The 26,481-nt window shown below is 34.3% G+C and overlaps 1 pseudogene; it reads right to left on the reverse strand.

The window, feature by feature from the left end:
- Nucleotides 1–7,233: 7,233 nt before the first annotated feature.
- The window catches only part of LOC127546742 (E3 ubiquitin-protein ligase RNF114-like), a 35,833-nt pseudogene continuing 16,585 nt past the window's right edge, over nucleotides 7,234–26,481 (reverse strand).

A 26,481-nucleotide genomic window follows, 5' to 3' on the forward strand; every position in this document is an offset into this window, starting at 1 on the left:
GTGGTTTCAGAAAAATATAGGAAGAGCTATATGAATTGATAGAAAGTGAAGTGAAAAGGACTGAGAGATTATTGTGCACAGTAAAGCAATGTTGTAATGATGATCAATTTGGCTATTCTGATCAATCCATTGAACCAAAAAAATTCCAAAGGACTCATGATGAAAAATGCTATCCACCTTCTAAGAGAGAGAATTGGTGGATTTTGAATGCAAATTGCAGTATAATTTTCTCACTTTCTTTATTTTGCTTACATTTAAATATGGCTAATATGAAAATATATTTTGCATGATTTCACATGTATAACTGATTTATTTTATCAATGCATGAGAGAGGTGGGGGGGGAGAGAATTTGCAACTCAAAATTTAAAAATAAAAAGATGTTAAAAATAAATAAATAATAAAAATTTTAGAAAAATGTTAAAAAATTTAATAGATGTTAAAGTCAACACAACAAGGAAACCAAAAAAATTCAGAAAATTGTGTCAGAAACTTAACATTCCTGCTAAGTGAAAAGGAAAGAAAATAGAAGGAAGCTTCTTATGTTTAAAGTGAAAGCTGATTTCCAAATGAAATCTATAATTTCTCTAAAGAGTGATTATAAATAAAGTCATCAAGAGGACATCAGCAGCTATCTAATTTCAACTGGGTCCTCAACTAATACAAAGCAATACTTCTATTCCTTCCTAATTAATTCTCTTTCTACTCAAGTTGTTCAAAATCTTTTCCTCTTTCATCAAGTTTTTCATGGCATCCACTCTTTTCTCTTAGTTGATGATTTGACTTATACTTTACCAAAAACTTGAAGGCATTATCACTTGTGCTTATTAACATTAGCTATGTATGCTCAATTTCAAGTTCCCTTTTCTCTTCCTCTCTTCCTCTCTTATTTCCTTAATATCATTCTCCATTATTTCCTTCTTTATTCCATTCTTTAGTAGAGATGGACTTTCTTCACACCAAAGACAAATCTCTCTCCTCATGTATACTTCCCAATCCTAAAAAACCATACTGCTTTTCAATTCTTTCACTATCATGAAGACTATCATCCTTGCAGTTATTCAGGTTTTATAAGCTTGGTGCCATCCTCAAATCTTTACTCTCACTTACCCTACATATCCAATCTTTTGCCAAATCTTGTTGTTGTTTTTTTTCCCTTGCCTCTATCTTCTCTCCATTCACATAGTTACCACTGTAGTTCAGACTCTTGTTAGCTTTTGACCAGATGATTTCTCCTTCTCTTCCCTCTTTCTTTCCTTCCTGTTGTCTCCTTTCCTCCTCTCCTCCCTCTGTCCACATAGGGTATCTCATACTCTTATCTACATATGCTCTTAAAACCTTTTTTTTTTTAAACCACTGAACCTTCCTAAAATATCTTGTGATTTACTGGCTAGCTTTCTTTCTTAAGAATCAGATCTTTGCTCATTGATTGGCCATTCTGATTCTCATTGATTGGCCAATAGGTCAATCCCCGATTGGTTATTGTTTGGGTCCTGATTGACTCAGAGTGGTTGTAAATTGGAATTGTTTTATAAATATGCATGTATCAGACATCCTTGATGAAGATATGAGAAGGCAGCTGGCAGACTTTTGGGGAAAAGCTTAATAAATTATTACTTTTATTTATATTTTATTTATATGTCTGACTTTTAAAAGTCAGAACAAAATAAAGTTCTCATTTTCTGAAAGTTCTTACAAGAACTTCATAAAATGCCCTTAAAATTAATACAAGGAACGTGATTCTAATCACGTTGATACCTTTCCTTTAAAACCCAAAGTATAGACAATTTCTCTAGAACTTACACTACAGCAATATCTTTAACTCTAGGGTCCAACCTTAACACAGAAAGTCTAAACAGATAAAATTAAACCATTAGCACTGAGTTATACAGACAGCAGGGTGGTGTCATGAATAGAATGCAGGACTTGGAATCAGGAAGACTCAACTTCCTAAGTTCAAAACTATCTTCAGATAGTTGCTAGCTGTGTGATCTTGGGCATATCACTCAACTCATTTGCCTTAGTTTCCTCATCTTATAAAATGAACTGGAGAAGAAAATGGCAAACTTTTGCCAAGAAAACCCCAAATGAAGTCATGAAGAGTAGAACACAACTGAAATGATGAATAACAACAAAGATTTTTTTAAAATTTTAATATCTTTTTATTGATAGAACGCATGCCAGGGTAATTTTTTACAACATTATCCCTTGCATTCATTTCTGTTCCGATTTTTCCCCTCCCTCCACCCCTTCCCCCAGATGGCAAGCAGTCCTTTACATGTTGAATGGGTTGCAGTATATCCTAGATACAATATATGTGTGCAGAACCGAACAGTTTTCTTGTTGCACAGGGAGAATTGAATTCAGAAGGTATAAATAACCCGGGAAGAAAAACAAAATTGCAAGCAGTTTATATTCATTTCCCAGTGTTCTTTCTCTGGGTGTAGCTGCTTCTGTCCATCTTTGATCAATTAAGGCTCTCTTTATCGAAGAGTTCCCCTTCCATCAGAATACATCCTCAAACAGTATCGTTGTTGAGGTATATAATGATCTCCTGGTTTTGCTCATTTCACTCAGCATCAGTTCATGTAAGTCTCGCCAGTCCTCTCTGTATTCATCCTGCTGGTCATTCCTTACAGAACAATAATATTCCATAACATTCATATACCACAATTTACTCAACCATTCTCCAATTGATGGACATCCTTTCATTTTCCAGCTCCTAGCCACTACAAACAGGGCTGCCACAAACATTTTGGCACATACAGGTCCCTTTCCCTTCTTTAGTATCTCTTTGGGGTATAAGCCTAGTAGAAACACTGCTGGATCAAAGGGTATGCACAGTTTGATAACTTTTTGAGCATAGTTCCAAATTGCTCTCCAGAATGGCTGGATGTGTTCACAATTCCACCAACACCTTGCACTCTCAGAATTAGATAAATCAAACCACAAAATAAATAAGAAAGAAGTCAAAGAGATAAATAGAATACTAGAAAAATTAGATATGATTGATCTCTGGAGAAAATGTAATGGGGACAGAAAGGAGTACACCTTCTTTTCAGCAGTTCATGGAACTTATACAAAAATTGACCATATATTAGGACATAAAAACCACAAACTCAAATGCAGTAAGGCAGAAATAGTGAATGCATCCTTTTCAGACCATGATAAATTGAAAATTACATTCAATAAAAAGCCACAGGAAAGTAGACCAAAAAATAATTGGAAACTAAATAATCTCATACTAAAGAATGATTGGGTGAAACAGCAAATTATAGACATAATAACTTCATCCAAGAAAACGATAATAATGAGACATCATACCAAAATGTATGGGATGCAGCCAAAGCGGTAATAAGGGGAAATCTCATATCTCTAGAGGCCTATTTATATAAAATAGAGAAAGAGAAGGTCAATGAATTGGGCTTGCAACTAAAAATGCTAGAAAAGGAACAAATTAAAACCCCCCAATCAAACACTAAACTTGAAATTCAAAAAATAAAAGGAGAGATCAATAAAATTGAAAGTAAAAAAACTATTGAATTAATTAATAAAACTAAGAGTTGGTTCTATGAAAAAACCAACAAAATAGACAAACCCTTAGTAAATCTGATTAAAAAAAGGAAAGAGGAAAATCAAATTGTTAGTCTTAAAAATGAAAAGAGAGAACTCACCACTAACGAAGAGGAAATTAGAGCAATAATTAGGAGTTACTTTGCCCAACTTTACGCCAATAAATTCGACAACTTAAATGAAATAGAAGAATACCTCCAAAAATATAGCTTGCCTAAACTTAAATATCCTAAACACTCCTATCTCAGAAAAAGAAATAGAACAAACTATCAATCAACTCCCTAAGAAAAAAAACCCCAGGACCAGATGGATTCACATCTGAATTCTATCAAACATTTAAAGATCAATTAACTCCAATGCTAAATAAACTATTTGAAGAAGTAGAGATTGAAGGAGTCCTACCAAACTCCTTTTATGACACAGATATGGTACTGATACCTAAACCAGGTAGGCTGAAAACAGAGAAAGAAAATTATAGACCAATCTCCCTAATGAATATTGATGCTAAAATCTTAAATAAAATATTAGCAAAAAGATTACAGAAAATCATCCCCAGGATAATACACTATGACCAAGTAGGATTTATACCAGGAATGCAGGGCTGGTTCAATATTAGGAAAACTATTAATATAATTGACTATATCAACAACCAACCAAACAAAAACCATATGATCATCTCAATAGATGCAGAAAAAGCATTTGATAAAATCCAACAGCCATTCCTAATAAAAACACTTGAGAGCATAGGAATAAAAGGACTTTTCCTTAAAATAGTTAGGAGCATATATTTAAAACCTTCAGTAAGCATCATATGCAATGGGGAAAAATTGGAACCTTTCCCAGTAAGATCTGGAGTGAAGCAAGGTTGCCCACTATCACCATTATTATTCAATATTGTATTAGAAACACTAGCCTCTGCAATAAGAGTCGAGAAAGAGATTAAAGGAATTAGAGTAGGCAATGAGGAAACCAAACTATCACTCTTTGCAGATGATATGATGGTATACCTAGAAAACCCCAGAGATTCTACTAAAAAGCTATTAGAAATAATTCATAATTTTAGCAAAGTAGCAGGATACAAAATAAATCCCCATAAATCCTCAGCATTCTTATACACCACCAACAAAATCCAAGAGCAAGAGATACAAAGAGAAATTCCATTCAAAATAACTGTTGATAGCATAAAATATTTGGGAATCTACCTACCAAAGGAAAGTCAGGAATTATTTGAGCAAAATTACAAAAAAGTTTTCATACAAATAAAGTCAGACTTAAATAATTGGAAAAATATTAAGTGCTCTTGGATAGGCCGAGCGAATATAATAAAGATGACAATACTCCCTAAACTAATCTATTTATTTAGTGCTATACCAATCAGACTTCCAAGAAAATATTTTAATGATCTAGAAAAAATAACAACAAAATTCATATGGAACAATAAAAAGTCGAGAATCTCAAGGGAATTAATGAAAAAAAAATCAAATGAAGGTGGTCTAGCTGTACCTGATCTAAAATTATATTATAAAGCAGCAGTCACCAAAACCATTTGGTATTGGCTAAGAAATAGATTAGTTGATCAGTGGAAAAGGTTAGGTTCACAAGACAGAATAGTCAACTATAGCAATCTAGTGTTTGACAAACCCAAAGATCCTAACTTCTGGGATAAGAATTCATTATTTGATAAAAACTGCTTGGATAACTGGAAATTAGTATGGCAGAAATTAGGCAAGGACCCACACTTAACACCACATACCAAGATAAGATCAAAATGGGTCCATGACCTAGGCTTAAAGAACGAGATTATAAATAAATTAGAGGAACATAGGATAGTTTATCTCTAAGACTTGTGGAGGAGAAAGAAATTTGTGACCAAAGATGAACTAGAGACCATTATCGATCACAAAATAGAAAATTTTGATTATATCAAATTAAAAAGCCTTTGCACAATTCCACCAACAATGTATCAGTGTCCCTGTTTTCCCACATCCCCTCCAACATTCCCCATTATCTTTCCCTGTCATTCTAGCCAATCTGACAGGTGTGTAGTGGTATCTCAGAGTTGTCTTAATTTGCATTTCTCTGATTAATAATGATTTAGAGCATATTTTCATATGTCTATAAATAGTTTCAATTTCTTCGTCTGAGAATTGTCTGTTCATATCCTTTGACCATTTATCAATTGGAGAATGGTTTGATTTCTTATAGATTAGAGTCAATTCTCTATATATTTTGGAAATGAGGCCTTTATCAGAACCTTTGATTGTAAAAATAACAACAAAGATTTTTATCAGCCAGCATTTAGATGCTACTTAAGCCCATCAGAAAAGGTAGGATAGCAGCATACAGGCCCAAACCATGTCTGGTTACCTGACATCAGTCGCTGACTAGATTAAATCTAGCAGTCAGACATGGAATCTAAAGAACAAGATCAAACCCTAAACTGATTGCATTCTCCTCTTGCTCATTAGGAGGCCTCTCTGTCATAAGAGGCAAACAGACTTCTGGTCTCGCAGAAGAAGCTCAAAGTGCTTTGGCCTTGTGCTTATTAGCATTAGCAAACTATGCTCAGTTTCAAGTTTCCTGAACAGTTTCCAAAGCAGGTTTTTTGGAATAAAGAAGAGAAATACCAATCTTGAAATTCTAATATTAATAAAACAACATATCTATTCTGTGCAAAGAACTTCTATTTACAATGTTCTTTATATAAGGGGATTTTTTTTATTTCTGAAGTTAACGCCTTGCCTTTTGTCACCTCTAGATAATAGGGTCTGTCTGAGGTCATTCTGATCTCTTACATTTTCCACTGAATTCAGGATGACATTTTATATGTGTATTTTTCTGTTGAAATTGATTCCACAAAGAAACCACCCAACCCCCCTTCCCCAAATTTCTCAGTTTCTGCTTTTAGGGAAAACCCCAAATATTCTACTGTCATAAATCAGATCATAAAAATCTCTTTCCATCTCAATTTTCTTTAGAAAGCCCTTGTGTTCTGAAATTTTTAGTTGAACACTTTGCTGTATTTGGGTAATGTAATAAGATACTCTACCAAAAGAAGAATAAATATCAGGTCAGACACCTGGAAATAAACTGTTGTTATGAAAAAAAAAAGTTCTTCCCATGACATTTTAAATCCTATTAAATACCCTTAAAAGGGCTTTCAAGAACTTTTACTAAAAAATTAATACTGGCCTTAGCCAAATAGGGCAACTAGAGACCATCCTAGCTCAAAGTTTCATGAAACACAAAGTGCTTTATCATAGCTCCATGGGCTATGATCACTCAAGTTTATAGGAAGTAGCCAGTAAATAATGGAAGGGAAGAAAACAAAAGCAGGAGGGGTGAAGGAAAAAAAATGTATCAGTGTCACTGTAGAAAAAGAGTGCAGAAATTAGAAGTGCAATACACCAAATCTGTCAAAAAGGAGGAAGTAAAAATGGCATCTAAGAGTTTCAGGGGCCACAAAAATGTGAGGTCTGATTGTGATCAGAATATATAATATATAATCATGATCATGAAAAAGATGCTGCTGCTTTTAGTTCTTCTATGCAAGCCTTAGGATGGGGAAAAGAATCCTCCACAACCCTCTGAAACATAAGTTTTGAATTCATTTATCCATCAAGGATTGTAGCAAGCAAAGCCTGATTCATCATGTCCCCATGTCACAGTCTAGAAGTATCATAGGAAAACTGATGTTTGCAGCTGATTGTGATCCATGAAGTTAGTACTCTGGTAATTGGGAACTCTCTAGGGCACTGAGAGACAATTTGGACAAATTTAGTATCTGTGCTGTGGCATATTTTGTAGTATTTATCTAGATCTTCCTGATCAAAATTTTCTCATGATAGTAAAAACAAGGAAAGGTGAATTGATTTGGGTGATTTCTTGGCTGATGTGCTGTATCTTTAGTGACAGATAGACTTAACACTTAACACTCTCCATTAGTAGCTTTGATACTTGGAACAGGAAGTCACATAGTTATACATTTTTGCTAGGACTAGATTTTCATTACAACAACTAAAATTTGCCCCAGTTGCTTCAATTTGCTTTTCTAAGTCCATAGCTCTAATTCCTGGAGACAAATATAGACTCCTCAGACAGGTTTTTTTTTTTTTTTTGTTTCAGACACTTGCAGGCAAACAGTACAAAAGACATTTCTACAAGGCATTTGCTCTGCCTTCTCCAACCATCTTGTTTTCTCCAGTGTTCCTCCAACTGACAGGTTTTTATAGATAATATTTTACAGCAAACCACATTTTTACAGTTGTGTAATTGATGGAGAGGTTTATCAAATCTGATTCCACTTCTTGATTACAAAATGTCATTTGGCCCATTAGAGCAAAATATGCCCTCAGATTTTTGCTTCCAAAAGTTATCTTCTATGAATACGTTAAGATTGTAAAAGATTCCATAATAGATAAAGCCTTTATAATAACTAAGAGTCTCTTATACCTCAGAAGAAGTATAAACTCACTATGGTTGCTGATCTCTGTCATAGAAACTGTTCTAAAGGAAGAGAGAGCCTTATGAATTGCTTTGGAGATTGAAGACTTTCTGATGTTCCTATTCATTAATAACATTGATTTATTTGTATTAAATAATAATGGGGAAACAGAGGAGGAAGGGAATAAGTATTTATATAGTGCCTATTACTTGCATACTAAACTCTTTTAAAAAATATGATTCATTTGGTTTTCACAACAACCCTATAAAGCAGGGACTATTTATATCCCCATTTTATAAATGAGGAACCTGCATCTGAGAAAGATGAAGTGATTTGTATGAGGTTATGCTGTTAAGTGTTTGAGACAGTTACTAACTGCTTCTAAGTGCCAGAGCAGTATGGGATCCCATTCCTCAATGAATCTGCTATAAAGATCCCAAGAGCTTGATTTCCATTTGTGAAATATTAAAATAATGAGAAAAGGGCCTCTGCTATCTTTGGTATGGACATCCTTTAAGGATGGTTTAGGGTTAGAACCAAATAGGGTAGGAGCATTAGGTAGGTATCATTAGTACTGATGTTAATAACATCACAGATATGTCCAATGTCCTTCCAGCATTATTTAATGGCACTCCTATTTGTGTACTATGTTTTGGCCAATTGTTCACTACTCTCCTACTGCATTCTACATTTAAACGATTTATCGATTATGCTTATATTGAATTTCCTATGTCTCCATCTGCTGGAAATCATTCTTTTCCTACAAGATTCAACCTCGGTGACATCTCCTTTTCAAAACATTCCTTGTTGCCATAGATGAAAATGTTTCCTCCAGGAAACCAGTTATTAAGCTGGCTTTCCAAAAGCAAATATACCTCTAGCACATTCTTAAGTTTAATTTGCATAATTAACCTTTTCTTCATTTTTTCTTAAGGCTAAACAATTAACAAAATAGCAAATCAAGCCCCTATTTGTAGCTTGCCAAATTCTGAGGTATAAATACTTACACTGAAAATTTAACAATCAAGTCTCAGGAACTGGTTTTATTTGATTCTGGCACACCTCTGTTTCTTATTCTCTTCACATTTTCCTAGAGCACTCTTAAGTCTTTGCATTTTATTGCATTCTATTATTAAACATATTTATGTTTGATACTTATGTTCTATGTAATAATATATTATATATCACATTATATATTATTACATATTTATTTTATACAGAAACCACATGAAAGGAATCTCAAGAGTTAGAGACAAAAATCAAGACCCTGCTGGGTGGGAAGAGACAAAAAACATGAGAATCCCTTGAATCACAAGCCTTCTCCTCCATTGAGATATAGGAGATATAGATATACAACCTAGCATATATTATAATTTTCATTTATATTTGATTATAAGCTCCTTGAGATTGTATTAAAGAAAAATCTATGTGTCCCCAGTGTCTTGCACAGAGTAGATGCTTAATAAATGTTTATTCTTGAATTAAGTGTTTCTTGCCCTCAAGGAACTCTCAGATAAAAGGGAACATAAGACGTAAGTAACTATGGTATAAACTAGAACATGAAAAGGGCATAAGACTCCAATGGGTAAATAGCCAAAGGCTAAAACAGGCCATTTTTCAAAAAAGGAATTACAAATCTTTAATGACTACATGAAACATTGCTATAAATTGCTATAAATCTCTAATGATAAGGAAATTACAAATCAAAGCAACTCTGAATTATTTCTTATAACCAGAAAATTGGTAATGATGATAGAATAATCAATACTGCATAGGCTACTGAAAGATAGGCACATTAACACATTGTTGGTGTATATGTGAATTGAATTCCCAATTCTGGAAAGCCATTTGTGATTATGCTAAGAACATAGCTAATACATCCCTCATTGACCCAGAGATATCTCTGTTAGGAATATATCCCAAGGAGATCAAAGATAAAATAATGTCTTACATACTCCAAAATATTTATAACGACACTTTTTGTAGTAGTAAAGAACTGGGAACAAGAATGTCCATCGAGTGGGGAATGGCTAAACAGATCATAATACATGAATATAATGGAATATTATTTTACTAAAAGGAAAGATGAAGATGAAGATTACAGAGGAGCATAGGAAAATGTGATGACTGTGTATTTAAAATCATCCAGAGTCAGGAATTCAGGTTAGGGGAAAATCTTTGATCTTTATTCTTTGTGGAAGTGAAGAAGGATCAGAGGTGAAGGGGGATCGCAATAGCAATGTGAGCAGCTGCAACAAGAAGCCAGTCAGCTTTCCTCTTCCTTCTCCGCCCCCCTGCCTCTACCCACCAAAATCTCCATTTCTTATACAACACATCAGGACTTGCACAAAGAGTGGGTGGGGGCCATTCTTCCTCCAAGCATATATATTAATAGAATATGGTCCAATTACTATTTAGCCTCACGTGCTTGGGATCTCAATGCATCAACTCAAGCCTCAGCCCATTACAGGAAAACATATGAATTGATGCAAAAATAAAGTAAGAAGAACCAGAAATACAATATACACAATGATTTTAACAAGGTAAATGGAAAGAATAATAGCAACAAATAAAAGCTGAATTCTCTGTAATTATTATGACCAAAGTCAGGCTCCAAAGAAGAAATATAGGAATATAATTCTCTCTTCTTTGTAGATGCAAGGGAACTTAATTAATTTGGGTGAACTACTTTTTTCCCCTCTTTTGTTTATATTCTTTGTTATAAGGAGTGAATTTGTGAGGGGAGTGTGTCAAGAAATGCAGATGTTGAAAAAAGTAAAAGATAATAAAATGAAAAAAAGGGGGGAGTGTAAGGGAAATACAAAATAAATGGTATTAAAGATACTGAGGATAGTGTTATCTAACCTAGGGATTGGGAAGTTAGGTGAATCAGGAAAGTTTTTATGGAAGAAGTTGCTCTTAAAGAATGAGATTTCGAGAGGGAGATGATGAAATAGGGATAAAGGGAGGACATTCCAGGCATACAGAACAGTGTAAGCAAGATTCATTAGTGGAGGTTGATTGAATACATAATTCTTTATGACTAGAGTATAATGTTATGGGATATAGGAAATGATGAATATTAAAGAAATTGAAGAAAATGGGAAGATTTATAAGACCTGATGTGAATGACTAATATAGAAATACACTTAAAATTATAATATATAAAAAATAAAATTATTATACATGTATAACCTATATTAGATTGCTTGCTGCCTTAATGAGAGGTAAATAAAGAAGGCACAAAAAAATTGGAACTCAAAATCTTACAAAAATGAATGTTGAAAACTATCTTTACATGTAATTGGAAAAATAAAATACTATTTAAGAGAATAAACAAATAAAAATATGTGGGTGGGAAGATTTGCAGATTCATGTTGTCTAGGTTTTTCATTACTCAAAAAGATAATAGAGAGGAATTTTGTTAGGGATGAAAATACAACATGTAGTGGGCATGTGGACACATGGAAGACATGATGGGGGAAGAGATCAGCAGATGAAAAAAAAACAATACATAGTGAAGATATAGGGCCATTTCCATAGCAAACCTTCTCTACCAAAGAGTGTATCATTTTACAACTCATTTTAGAAACTTTGGATGAAAAGTTGATCCATTTTATCTTGTACTTGGAGTATAACTCCAAGCTAGATGTAAATAAAATTGGGCTCAGCTGTGTTTGCATGAGTAGTTTTTATAATTCACAGTTATATGGCCTGTTCAAGAGGAATCCTTGGCTGCAGGGTTTTGGGGCCTCAGAATTGATGGTAAGAGCTGTGATCTGTGTATCTTGGTCTTGGGATCCTGCATCATAGGCACTATCTTGTGGGAAGGATTAAAGTTAGGTAGATTTGGTGCTGACAAGAGTAGGAACTAAGAGGAAATTGTTGAGTATATTAGGTTAGTTTGGAGTGGAGCCATAGCTGCTGGTGGGAAGATAATATTGGTTGGTCTGTTCTACAGATCTTCCAAAGATCTTCAAAAACATCAGTTCCTTTTTGTGGGAGGCCCCTAGCATGGCAGACTGGAATGAGAGTTGAATTTGGAGTCAGATGACCTAGTCTGGACACTTATTAGTCCCAACTTTGGATAAGTCATTTAATTTCCATAGCATCTCCTCCTTATTAAAATCAACCAATAAACATTTATGAAGTGTCTACTATATGCTAGACACTATGCTAAGTACTGAAGACAGAAAAAGAGGCAAAAATATGTTTATAATGGCAAGGAATTGGAAATTGAGTGGATGCCCATCAATTGGGGAAGATTGAATAAGATATGGTATATGAATGTAATGGAATATTATTTTATAAGAAATGATGAGCAGGCTGATTTCAGAAAAGCCTGCAAAGACTTACATGAACAGATGTTGTATGAAGTGAGCAGAACTAGGAGAACATTGAACACAGTAAAAGCAAGATTATGAGATGATCAACTAGGATATATTTAGCTCTTCTCAGCAATGTGGTGTCCAAGACAATTCCAATGGAATTGGGATGGAAAATGCTATCTACATGAATTATGGAGACTAAATGTGGATTAAAGCATACTATTTTCACTTTTTTTGGGGGGAAGTATGTGTGCTTTTTATTTTTTGTGTTTTTTTCCTTTTTGTTCTGATTTTTCTTTCACAATATGACAAATATAGAACTATTCTTAAAGTGATTGTACATGTATAATCTATATCAGATTGCTTGTTATCTTGTGGAGGGGGAAGGTAAGGGAGAAAGAGAAAAAAAATTTGGAACTCAAAATCTTACAAAAATGAATGTTAAAACTGGCTTTACATGTAATTGGAAAGATAAAATATTATTAAGAAAAAAAGAGGCAAAAACAGTCCTTCTCCTCATGAAATTTATAGTCTAATGAAGGAAATTATATACTAACAAATAAATGCAAAGTAAATATATATGTATATATATGTACACAGAGAAAATAAATAAGAAACAAAGGAAAGAAGGCCCTAGAATTTATAATAAAAATGAAAATAGTTGGGAAATAATATTTGTATTTCCTATCTTGGGCCATTGTGAAGAAAATGCTTTGTAAAAGCAAGTTGGGAAGATAAATTATTGTTGGGATGTCTTTATAATCCCAGCTATTGGGATTCATTCTTAAGGGAATAAGCCAGGCCTCTGAAAAAGCTACTTAAATTCAGGGACCAGGAGACTCAGTAGGACAGATGATGGATGAATTTTAAATCTCCTATTGAGAATTTTAAAAGATACTTCATTATTTTTAAGACATTATTCAGATGCAAGAGGTAGTGTGGCATCTCTCAGAGCTGTATGTAATTCTCCATAAATTGCAATGAACTGCTGACCTACATTGGTGGAGAGAATTTCTTCATCCAGAATTTCCTTGTATCATTAAATCACAGATCTGGTCCCTTTCCCATAGAGTTATTATATTTATGATAATGAATGCATAAGTTTCTTTTCCATATAGCAATCCACCAAAATGATTTTGGTATGTCATAGAGTGTTTTAAAATGAGTTACAAAGCTCTAGGGATAGTTCAAGGTCCTCGACTAGATCTTGAGATGGTATAGAAACTGTATTAATCTTTTTAGGGAAATGTGCCTTATCATAGGACAGTGGGAGTGACAATAGACATAAGAGAGTCATTTTCAAATCCCATCTTAGACATTCCATTTAAGTAAGTTATTTTTACTATTTTGAACCTCAGTTTCTCTAGCTGTAAAATGAGAGGATTGGATCAACTGGTCTCTGGGGTTCCATCCTGTTCTAGAGCTTTGATCCTATGAGAAAATGAGAGAGATAAAAGAAATGTGACTGATAGGTTGACTCATTTTAGTCTGGGTCAAACAGGTTGCTCAGCTGTTGATTGAGCTGATTTCTTGCCAGACTTGACTGTTAATGCTACTGGCTCCATTAGACTCTTGACTCAGTACTGCTTTGATTAATCTCCCAGTCTCTTCAACTACCTGTTGTACTCTCATCTCAGTTACCTAAGATCATAAAAGAACAATTATACAATAAAATGGAAGCACCAATGAAAGCACCATTGGCTAGGCGAATGGAAGGGACTAGTTCCTCATCACCAAGTAATTCAAAGCTATTTTGTTTTTTTGGAAGTTGTCAGGAAAAAGAATGAGAAATCATTAACTTGAACCTTTTGTACATAAACTCAATTGTGGCTTAGCAATTCTTGAGTCATTAGTTCTTCTATTTCTGAAGTCAATTAGAAGGCTTCTCATCAATACATAGTACTAATCCTTTGTCTTCATGGCAGAAATTCACCGCCCCAAAATCACATGCTGGATTGTAGCTAGGCAGGGAATGACCATGTTTGTTCCAAAAAACTGGACCCTTATAATCTGATATTCCTATTACATTTACATCATTCCAAATTGCTTTTCAGAATAATTGAATCAATTCAAAATTTTTGCTAACTTAACTGCATTAGTGTGCTTGAGTTCTAAAAACTTCTCCAACATTATCTTGCTTCAATATTTTATGATCTTTGTCAATTTTCTGGGTGTGAAGTGATATCTGAAGAGCTGTTTTAATTTTCATTTCTTTTTTTATTAGTAATTTGGAGCATTTTTCCATATGGCTTTTGATCATTAAAAAAAAATTTGTTCATATCCTTTGCCTATTTTTTTGAGGAATGGTTCTGCATCTTATTTATATATTTCTGTCAATTTCCTATATTTCTTGAGAAAGCATATTTTTATCAAAGAAGTTTGACATAGATTTTTCTGTACTCTTCTTATTTAATATTTCATTTTGCTAAAGTATTCACATCTTATATAATTGAAAAATATCTTTTATCATCTATGATTTCTTGTATTGTTTGTTGTTTAAATAATCCTTCTAGTCTTCTCCAATTTGTTATGATGTTTCCTTTTAGATTAAGTTGAGTTTCCATTGGAACTTATTGTGAATGGATGAATAAAAAAACATATATTAAGTGATTGCTATGTGCTAAGCACTATGTTAATTAAACCTGTTTTCAGGCTTACAATCTAGGTTTTCAAAGTCTTTTATAGGAGAAAATGACATACTAGTGAGTGGTGGTCAAGGAAGCAAGTTTGATTCACAATAGTCAAAGGAATGGTGATTTGATGTATAAAGTAGAAAACTGACATCCTTTTTTAGGAGTAGTAGTAACTATTGGTGTCTGGAGAAAGAGAGGGGGAAGTAGGAGTATAGCGTGTGGGCAGTGAATTATATCTAGGACAGGAAGAAGGCAAGATGGCTTGTATAGCTTTTTGGATGGGATGTAGAAGTAAGACATGATCTGAGTTCTTTAGCTCAGATTTCGCAGTACTTATGTGGTGTAAGATGTTGTTATAAATTTATTTTCTGCTAAGTATCTTAGTTTTTCTTATTATAGCCAAAAAGGAAGTCCCTTTCATGTGGGAAAGAGTAGTTTCTAGATTCCCATCCCCTCCTAGTGAATGTAATTACCCTTTGACTCACAAATCCTGGTGCCTTTGAATTCCAATAGAAGATCCCGACCTGTCCCAGCCCCACCCGGATCTGAGCCAACTTTGGGGCTATACCCAAAAGCCCCTCGAGCTAAGTCTCCTATTATAAAAAGGCCATGCTGGGAACCCCTCTTTGCAGAGATTCCAAACATGCCAACCATGTGAGGACCCTCTGTCCACTGGACCCTCTGTCCTGTGCCTCCTTATCTCTATCTTCACCTATCTCCTTACTTCCAAATCTAATAAGAAACCTCTTTTATCAATTTAGCTCTCGGGTCAATAAATGCTTTTATTGGGGACTCGCACCGCTACTAGACCTCATTTATCGCCGCATCCTTGCGCCAAATCCAAGGGGGTTGCAGGGGAGCTTTGCTTGACTCCCTGTAACCCAAACCTGCCACCAGACCTTAACTAAACCTTAATTTCATTTAGGTACCCCAAATCTAGACCTCAGTACTTTCACTAGTAATTTGAATTCTTAGATTTGCAAATACTAGGCGACTGAGTGTGTTTGCTTTTACATTTTGCTTCTTGAATCTGTTCCAATGACTGCTTTTTAATTTATTAACCAAAGAGTCTTAATAACTAGTTTCATAATATTATGAAATCTTCTCTTTATTCCTGCACTTTAATATGATGTCCCTTGAGGTTCTTGCCTTTTTAAAAAAATATATTTTGTTTGTCAGGTTTTATAAAGTAGTCCTTAGTACTTTGATCAATGTAACCATTTGTAAATTAATTAGTATCATCCTTTCTAATATTCTGGCATGATTTAGCCATTAGCAACTAATATTTTTCCAATTGTTTGCCTTTCTTTACTTCTATAAAAATTGCTTTGCAGGTTGTATAAATCCTGAACATGTCTAACTAACTAACTCCCAGGAATATCATGCAGTCTGCATCAATTCTGAATGGAATTTCTCTTTCTATCTCTTTCTCTTGGGCTTTATGATATACAGAAAGATTGATTTTTGTGGTTTTATTTTGTATCCTCAAATTATTAATTATCTTGGTACAGACAATTATTATCTGGAGTTCTATAGATAAATCATTACATCATTTGCAAATAGAAATAATTTTATTTCCTTTTGCCCTATTCTTATGAATATTATTTCTTTTGGTGCCTCAATGCTGTAGTTCACCATTCTAGCACTATATTAAGTAATAGTGTAGTTTCTTCTATTTCCAAGTAAAGAAGATGATCATCTTTTCTTTAGTTCTTATTTTATTAAGAAAGCTTAAAAAATTTGCTCAATGTAATTAATACTCACTCTGTGTTTTGCATAAATATTTTGGGTCATGTTTTTATTTTTGAACTTCCCATCTTCCTCCTAATTTCTTTGCTTTATGAAGCTCTAAGAGATTTCTATGAACGTAGATCTGTACCTGTTCTGAAATTTTAAATCTTTTTCCTCCACTTAATAGTATTTTATTTTTTCCAATTAAATGTAAAATGGTTTTCAATATTCACTTTTATAAGATTTTGAGTTCAAATTTTTTTCTCCTTCCCTCCTTCCCCTTCCTGCTCCCCAAGACAGCAAGCAATATAATATGTTATACATGTACAATCATAATAAATATATTTTCATATTATTAATATTGTGAAAGAAGAATAAGAACAAAAGGGAAAAACCATGAGAAAGAAAGAACAACCAAAAAATAAGAATAGCATGTGTCAATCTTCATTCAGATTCCATAGTGTTTCTCTGGATGTGGATACCATTTTCTGTCCCTAGTCTTTTGGAATTTTCTTAGACATTGTATTGCTGAGAAGAGCTAAATCTATCTTGTTCTATTTGTTCTATTTCTTTTTCTGAAATGGGACTATTTAAGCAATTTACTTCCTCCTTTGATAATCTGGGAAGCCTATATTTTTGGAGGTAGTCATCCATTTCGCTTAGGTTATCAAATTTATTGGCATAAAGTTGGGCAAAGTAACCCCTTATTATTTATTTAATTTCCTCTTCATTAGTGGAAAGTTCTCCCCTTTCATTTTAAGACTACTAATTTGATTTTCCTCTCTCCTTTTTCTAATCAGATTTACCAAAGGTTTATCAATTTTATTGTTTTTTTATAAAACCAACTCTTAGTTTTATTTATGAGTTCAATAGTTTTTTTACTTTCTATATTATTAATTCCTCCTTTTAATTTTAGAATTTCAAGTTTAGTAATTAATTGGGGGTTTTTAATTTGGTCTTTTTCTAGCTTTTTAAATTGCAGGCCCAATTCATTGATCTTCTTTCTCTCTATTTTATTCAAGTAAGCCTCTAAGGATATAAAATTTCCTCTTATTACCGCCTTGGCTGCATCCCATAAATTTTGGTATGATGTCTCACCGTTGTCATTATCTTGAGTGAAATTATTAATTGTGTCTATGATTTGCTGTTTCACCCAATCATTCTTTAAGATGAGATTATTTAGTTTCCAATTACTTTTTGGTCTATTTATACCCAACTTTTTGTTGAATGTAGTTTTTATTGCATTGTGCTCTGAAAAGAAAGCATTTACTATTTCTGCCTTCCTGCATTTAATTTTGAGGTCTTTATGTCCTAATATATGGTCAATTTTTGTGTAGGTTCCATGAACTGCTAAGAAGAAAGTATACTCCTTTCTGTCACCATTCAGTTTTCTCCAGAGATCTATCATATCTAATTTTTCTAATATTCTATTTACCTTTTTAATTTCTTTCTTATTTGTTTCGTGATTTGATTTATCTAAGTCTGAGAGTGCAAGATTGAGATCTCCCACTATTATAGTTTTGCTATCTATTTCTTCTTGCAACTCTCTTAATTTTTCCTTTAGGAAGTTAGATGCTATACCACTTGGTGTGTATATATGTTTAATACTGATATTGTTTCATTGTCTATAGTACCCTTTAGCAAGATATAGTTTCCTTCCTTATCTCTTTTAATTAGATCAATTTTTGCTTTTGATTGATTTGAGATAAGACTGGCTACCCCTGCTTTTTTTACTTCACCCGAAGCATAATAGATTCTGCTCCAGCCTTTTACCTTTACTCTGTATGTATCTCCCTGTTTTAAATGTGTTTCCTGTAAACAACATATTGTAGGGTTCTGACTTTTGATCCAGTCTGCTATCTGCCTCCTCTTTATGGGAGAGTTCATCCCATTCACATTTACAGTTAAAATGACTAATTCTGTATTTCCTGCCATCCTAATATCCCCAGATTATGCTTTTCTTTTTCTTGCCCTTCTCCCCTCCTTCCCTAGTATTAAACTTATTGGTCCCACTTGAATCACACAGCTCTCCCTCTTTAGTGTCCCTCCCTCCTGCCTTTGAATCCCTTCCCCTTTCTTGTACCCTTCCCTTATTATGCTTTTTCTTTTTCCCTTTTCCTTTCCCACTTTTTAATGAAGTGAGAGAAGATTCTCTGTAAAACAAATGTCAATTATTTCCTCTTTGAGCCAACTTTGATGAGAGTAGGATTCACACAATGTTCCTCCCCCTCTCTAAGTTCCCTCAGATTTGATAGATTTCCTTTGCCTCATCGTCGCATATAGTTTCCTTCTTTTTATTTCCCCTTTTCCCTTTTTCTGACACTATCCCCTTTCCATTTCTACTTCCCTTTTTTATGTTATATCAGTAAAATCAGATCATACATGTGGTTTTTATGTATATCCACAACAGAAATACAGTTCTCAAGAGTTCCTTTTACCTTTTTCTACTTCTCTTGAGTTTTGTTGTTGATCAAATTTTTTGTTTAAGTCTGGTTTTTTCCTTTGAAATAAATGGAATTCCTCTATTTCATTAAATGTCCATCTTTTTCCATGGAAAAAATACTCAGCTTAGCTGGGTAGTTTATTCTTGGCTGCATTACAAGCTCTTTTGCCTTTCAGAATATCTGATTCCAGGCCCTTCGATCCTTTAATGTTTAGGCAGCCAGATCTTGCGTGACCCTTATTGTGGCACCTTGGTATTTGAACTGTTTTTTCCTGGCTGCTTGTAAAATTTTTTCTTTAGTCTGAAAATTCTGAAGTTTGGCCACAATATTGCTCAGAGTCTTTATTTTAGGGTCTTTTCCAGAAGGTGTTCTTTCCTTTTCCCATTTTTCTTCTAGTTCTCTTTTAAGGTTTTTAATAGTCTCTTCTAGGACAGCCTTTTGTACTGGGGGCCAACAATTGTCTGGAGACTGTCTACTATTAGTTTCTTCAGGGTTGAAAAGCTGTTCTCTTTCTGTATAGAAACTATCAATCGTTCTTTTGATTTTTTTACTCATTTTGTTAGAGCCTGTAGGGTCTGCCTTCAGAACCAGGAGGTTACCAGCTTCCTCTGCAGAGCAGTGAAAGGTGTATGGATGGGTAGCTGTCCTGCCAGCTGGCTACAAAAAGCAGGGAGTACTGGAGTGCTCTGGGAAAGAGTTCCCCACCCAGGAGTAACTCAGGCCTGCAGGGCTGAGCTGGGAAAGTGCCCTGCAAAGAACCCCCCTGTGTGAGATAACAACTACCCTGGGGCTAGATGTTGAGCACTACCCAAGTTTCACTACCCCAAGCCAAAGCCTGCCCTGGGGCTGTGGGTATTAGTAGTTGAGCACTGAATGGATTTGGAAGTGTCTGCCTGGGAAGCACAGTCTGCTGGGGAAGTTCTATTGCCCCAGGCCGAGCCCCCCACTATGCCGACCAGAGGCTGCCCAGGTTGTGCCCCCCTGCCGTGCAGATTTGTAACTGCCCCTGCAAAAGCCCCAAATTGCAGGATGTGGCTGCAGGGTTGTTACAGTCTGCCTGAGTCACCTCCGGGTTTGAGGGGTTACAGCCAGATCTCGTTAGGTTCTGGCATTTTTTAGAGTTCCCTCTGTTTTAGGCTTTAATCTCTCTGCCAGTTTACTGCTTTGTAATCAAGGCAGAGCAGTTAGCCTATAGCAGAGTCGTCTCTATAACTTCTCTAGCCACAGAGATCACCCCTGCCCCTGGTCTGCTCAGGATGCTAGTCTCTCGCTGCCTGTGCTAGTCTGTTCCCGGCCCCTCAGGACAAACCTTTCCTGGTGATCTTCCAGACTGACTTCGGCTGGTAAATTGTAATGCTTCTAATCTTCATGAATTTAAGCAGCGAAGAGCTGTTTTTGAGGCTGAATTAAATAGTTGATTATGAGGGGAATGAGAGGAGCTTAGAGAGTCGTATGGGCCTGCTCCGCCATCTTGGCTCCGCCCCCGGAAGTCTCCAGCTAAATCTATCAAAGTTGATATTAATGTTGCTATTAATATTTTCCTGGTTCTGCTCACTTTACTCAGCATCAGTTCATAAATAATCTTTCCAGGATTTTTTGAAATCTGCCTGCTCTTCATTTCTTATAGCACAATTGTATACCACAGTTTGTTCAGTCCCTCCCTAATTGATAGGCATTCTCTCAATTTCTAATTTTTTTTCTACCACAACAAAAGGCTGCTTCAAATATTTTTATACATGTAGGTCTTTCCCCCTTTTTATGATCTCTTTGAGATACAGACCTAGCAGTAGGAATGCTGTCCAGAATAATTGAATCAGTTCACAACTCCATCAATAATACATTAATGTCTCAATTATCCTATATCACCTATAACATTTGTCATTTTACTTTAATGCCATATTTGCTAATCTGATAGATGTGGGGATAATACCTTAGAGTTGTTTTAATTTTTTCTTATCAATAGTAATTTAGAGCTTTTTTCATATGACTAAAGATGCTTTAATTTCTTTTTTCAGGAAAGTGCTTATTCATATCTTTTGGCCCTTTATCAGTTGAGGAATGGTTCTCATTTTAATGGTCCTCATTTTAGAAGTGAGTTTCTTATCAGAAATCCTCACAGTAAAAATTGTTTTCATGTTTTCTGCTTCCCTTCTAATCTTAGCTACATTGGCTTTGCTTGTGCAAAACCATTTTAATTTAATGTAATCAAAATTATCTGTTTGCAATTTAACATCTTAGAGAATTCTTAAAAGAGCTTACATGTCTTGCCCAAGTGACATGGTCAGGAGACAGTTGAGAAAGATTTGAATACATGTTTTCTTAATTCAAAGACCAATTTTCTATCCACTATGATATAATGCTTTGCTAAGCTGTTTTATTTTGATGGTTTTCATTTATAAATCATTACTGTAATTTGTCAAAAGTCTTTTCTACTCTATTGATAATTGTAATTTTTAATTATTATTATTAATAATGATTATATATATTATTTTAAAATGTTGCTCTCCTATTTCTCTTATGAATCTAATGTGGCCACAATGAAATCTTTTTTTGACAGGTTGTTTTAGCTTTCTGTTAATATTTCTTTTAATATTTTGTAGTGTATTTTATTGATATCCATTGGGCAGTGATATAGTGGAAAAACTCATTTTTCTGAGTTCATATCTAGCCCAAACACTGACCTGGACAAATCATTTAATCCTGTTTGCCTCAGTTTCCTCATCTGTAAAATGAACTGGAGAAGGAAATGGCAAATCACTTCAATGTCTCTGCCAAGAGAATCCCAAATGAGGTCACAGATAATTAGACACAACTGAAAAGTTTCTACCTTTTTTTTTTTTTTTAATTTGAAAGTTAATTTATGGCTTGCTGAATTTCTTTTTCTGAGACGGAGCTGTTTGATTTTCTATTTCTTTTGATGTTAATTTGGGTAGTTAATATATTAAAAAAAAACAAATATCAAGGGTTAGGTAGGTGGCTCAGTGGATAGAGCACCACCCCTGAAGTCAGCAGGACCTGAGTTCAAATGTGACCTCAGACACTTAACACTTCTTAAATGTGTGACCCAGGGCAATTCACTTAACCCCAACTGCCTTAGCACTAAATAAATATCAATCCATTTACTTAAGGCTTTTTCTTTTTTGCATACAACTAAGTATATTAATTTTGGATAATTTTCTTTAAGTGCTCTCTATTTCTTGTGATTTTCTCCTCCTAATTTTTGATTTTGGTTTTCCTCTCCCTTTTTAAAAATTAAGTCAGTTAATGGTTTGTTTATTTTATTGGCTTTTAAAGCTCATAATTTTTTTCTTATCTTGATTGTTATTTTTGTTTATAATTTTGTTTACCCCTTCTTTAATTTTTCATTTCTAGTTTTGTGCTTGTTTGGGGGCTACAAATTTGTGAATTTTCTAGTTTCCTTAGTTTGATTTACTATATTAGTTTTTATTAGTGTTAATTTCCCTTTATGAATCTTTTCAGCTGTATTCCATATATTTTGGCATATTGTCTTATTTGCTTTAAGTAGTTTTTATTGATTTTTTGATCTACTCGTTAAGATTACTCTATTTTGTCTTCATTTAACTCAAAATCCTTTTTTCTTATTTTATTTGTCAATTTTGATGTATTTTGATACACAAAGACTGTGTTTAATATTTTTGCCATTCTGAAAAAAGTTATGTTATTTATGTCTTTGTACATGGTTATTTTTTATAATGGTCTTATACAGTGCTACCAAGTGAGTATACTTCTTAAGAATCTCATTTGGTAATTACCAAAGTTCTACCATATTTAATTTTTCTAATGTGGTTCATATTCTTAAATTATTTTTTAGAAATTTTTCTTCTAGACTTATTAAAATGTGAAGGAAGTATATTGAAGTCCCCTGAAATGATTATATTGCTACCTGGGTCTTTCTACAGTTTAGTTAGCTTTTTCTTTAAGTATGTAGGTATATGCAATTTCTTGCATATATCTATAATATTTACATTGTTTCATTATCTATGGTACCTGAAATAATTATATTGAGTCCATCTTTTTAAAACTGATGCTATTTACAATTAATTGATTTTGCATAAATTATGATTCTTTATATTTGAACTTAATTCAGAAATGCAGCTGTAACTGAGTTAAGTTTAAAAATCCAGATATTTTGTTAATCACTCTTCTATTCTTTTGTCAAACAAATCTGTTATCCTCGAAGGAGGCAGATGGGCACCAAAGAGTCAGGTCTAATATCTTTATACCATCAGGCTATTCTTCTAGTCTAGTTTGTTGTCTGAAGAAGTCTGGTTGCTATCTTTGTTCTTATAGATGAAACAAGACTCGAACAATGACCATTTCTTAGTCACAGGAGAAAATGAGTGGGTTGCTGCTAGACTTGTTCTCAATTTCCATCCAATCATATTTTCTTCCATCTATGATGCTAGCCTTCTTGTTTTCTGTATTCTCTAAAAATCATAAAAGAGTATCACCCTCATTTGAGCTCATAGCTTAGTTGGAGAAGCTGAGATTTTATTTATTAGTAAAGTCAAGCTTTGTAATAAACTGATGATGCTTGGAACTTTGTGCTTTAGTTTACTTATTTTACCTATTAACATACCTTTAAGAATAGTGTACTTTTTCTTTTTTTCTCTCTTAAACATCTCTATTGTTTAACATTCTCTTATCTGAGATCAGGATTGCCATTTGATAATTTTTTTATTGGGCTTTGGCACAATAGATACAACTCCAATTCCTCATTTTAACACCATATGAATCTGCATGTTTTAAATGTGTTTCTTGTAAACAACACATTGTTGGATTTTGTTTCCTAATCCATTTTGTCACCCACCTCCATTTTAGGAGTGGGTTCATCCCATTCTTCTTCACAGTTATGATTATATTTTTGCCCAAGTTATTCAATCTTGTTATACTATTTCTTCTGTTCTTCCCACTTTTCTTTAAAGGAGAGAGAGAAAAAAAGAATAAACTCAACATCAGGTACATGTATTTTATATTGCTTGGAACAATCCAATCTTAGTCTTCTCCCTCAAACCTCCTCTTCCAGCCCAGACTTGAAATCCATATATCTTACTCTTTATTCTCCTCCCTTTTTTCCTTTTGTATTTTATTCTTTGGGAGGGCTAATCTTTATTCCCCCTTTAAATGTTCTTACCTGTCTTAATTTAGCCCCCTGTTTAGTTCACACTATTTCTACTACGATCCTCTCTTGCCTAGCCCATATAAGATATGATTCCTAAGATTCTCACTCTCTTCATCTCATTTCTGTGTCTGAATAATATTTTCTTGTGAGATTCCAATTATAACAAATAGTAAGTTTCTTTTTTTCTCCTTCCTCCTTCTTTTCTTCTTCCTTTCTTTTTTTAAACTTCAGTTTCATAATTTGGCTTTTTTTCCTCTTATTGAACCTTAGAGATGGTCTTTCATTCCTCTTTTGGTTTTCTAAATATTTGCTTAACATTAATACTATTAAAGTCCCCAAATTTTATTACCTTTCTAAAATTTGTTTCTGGAATTTGCCAGAGGTCTAATTTTTTTTTTTTAAGTTTGAAAGTAACCAATTTTAAAAGGGCCTGAAAGTAATTAGTTCTTTTGAAAGTACTTTTTTTTCTTCCTTTATAGAGATAAACAACTATCCTATAGAGATATAGGATAAACAACGCTTGGTTATAAGCACTTTTACTTTTGATATATCATATTCCAACTTTTGTTTCTTTTGTTGTTAATATGAAGCCATACATACATATACACACATATATACACAAATGACTTCCTTTCCTCAAATTTCTTCCTTCTCCAGGTCATCCTATACTCAGATATCAAACTGATTTTCCTGACAGTTTAACCATGTCAATCCCTTATTCAATAAACTCCAGTGGCTCCGTCTAACTCCCATCTTTTTTACACCTTGCTGGGGTTTTTACTGAGTCCTTTCTGTTGTCTGATTCTTTGTGGCCCCATTTAGGATTTTCTTGGCAAAGATACTGGAGGTTTTTGGTTTTTCCCCCATTTCCTTTTCCAGCTCATTTTACAGACGAGGAACTGAGGCAAAGTGACTTGATAAGTCACACAGACGATAAGCATCTGAGGTCACATTTGAACCCAGGAGGATGGCGTTTCAGGCTTCAGGTCCCACACTGTGCGCTATGGCGCCACCTAGCCGCTCCTTTTACACTTTACAACCTCCATTTCTATCCAATGACTCTGGACTCCTTGCTTGATGTTCCTTTTCCAGGACGCTCCATCTCTCGCATTTTTCGTGACCATCCTCCTACCTAGCACTCTCTCCCTCCTTCCTCCTTTGCCTTATGGCTTCCTTAAAGTCATGGTTAAAAATCTCACTTTCTGCAATGGAGATCACCTTTCCTGATCTCCCGTAATGTGAGTGCTTTCCGTCTGTCGGTCAGCTCCCGTTTATTTAGTATCCATCTCGTTTGTACACAGATACTTATTTGCGCGTTGTCTCCCTCAGTAGAACCTGAATTCCTTCAGAGCTGGGACTGTCGTCTAGTGGATTCCTTTACATCTCCGGCATTTAGCACAGTACCTAGCACATAGTAGACTCTTAATAAATGCTTATTGACTGACTGTTCAGAATCAGTGACTAGGATCTTGCCTCGGGCCACAGGAGCAGGAGACCTGTAAAATAAATAAATAAATAAAATGAACCTCTACTATTTCCTATGGGAATACCTCATGGGTGTTTCTTTTCTTTCCATATTTAGCTTTTGTTTGTTTCATTATTTCATTTCTCGATGGGGGAGTGAGGCGGGCAATTTTCTCTGACGGCCCCTCCTCTCTGGAGTGGTCTTTGTTGTCTACTCAGACTACTGACTTCTCTGATTCCTTTCAATCCCACCTAAAATTCTATCTTTTCCCCAAAGCCTCCCTCAATCCCTCTTAATTTCAGTGTCTTTCCTGGCTTAACTATTTCCTATTTATCCAGCAAATAGCTTTTCCCCACATATTTATTTTATTATTGTCCCCCTCATTTGATTTTAAGCTCCTTGAGGGCAAGGACTGCCCTTATCTCTTTGTATTCCTAATACTTAGCATAGTGTCTGGCAAGTAGTATGTGTTTAATAAATGTTATTGATTGACCGAAGGCCCTTTATCTTCCTTAAACTAGTTAATAATCTGTGCTAAACTGTCAAGGGTCTAGGCCAGTTTACTGGCCCTGGGACTCTGTTTATTTATGGTATGTTTCACTTTCTTTTGAGATTGCTAGCTATTATCTATTCAGGGGACTTTCAGTAGCAATTAACACATTGGTGCATACCCTAAGGCAAATAGATACCACTCCAGAAGTAGAAATCCAATTACCTAATTA

The sequence above is a fragment of the Antechinus flavipes genome, chromosome 2 (assembly GCF_016432865.1).
Source record: "Antechinus flavipes isolate AdamAnt ecotype Samford, QLD, Australia chromosome 2, AdamAnt_v2, whole genome shotgun sequence".
Classification (NCBI taxonomy): Eukaryota; Metazoa; Chordata; class Mammalia; order Dasyuromorphia; family Dasyuridae; genus Antechinus; species Antechinus flavipes.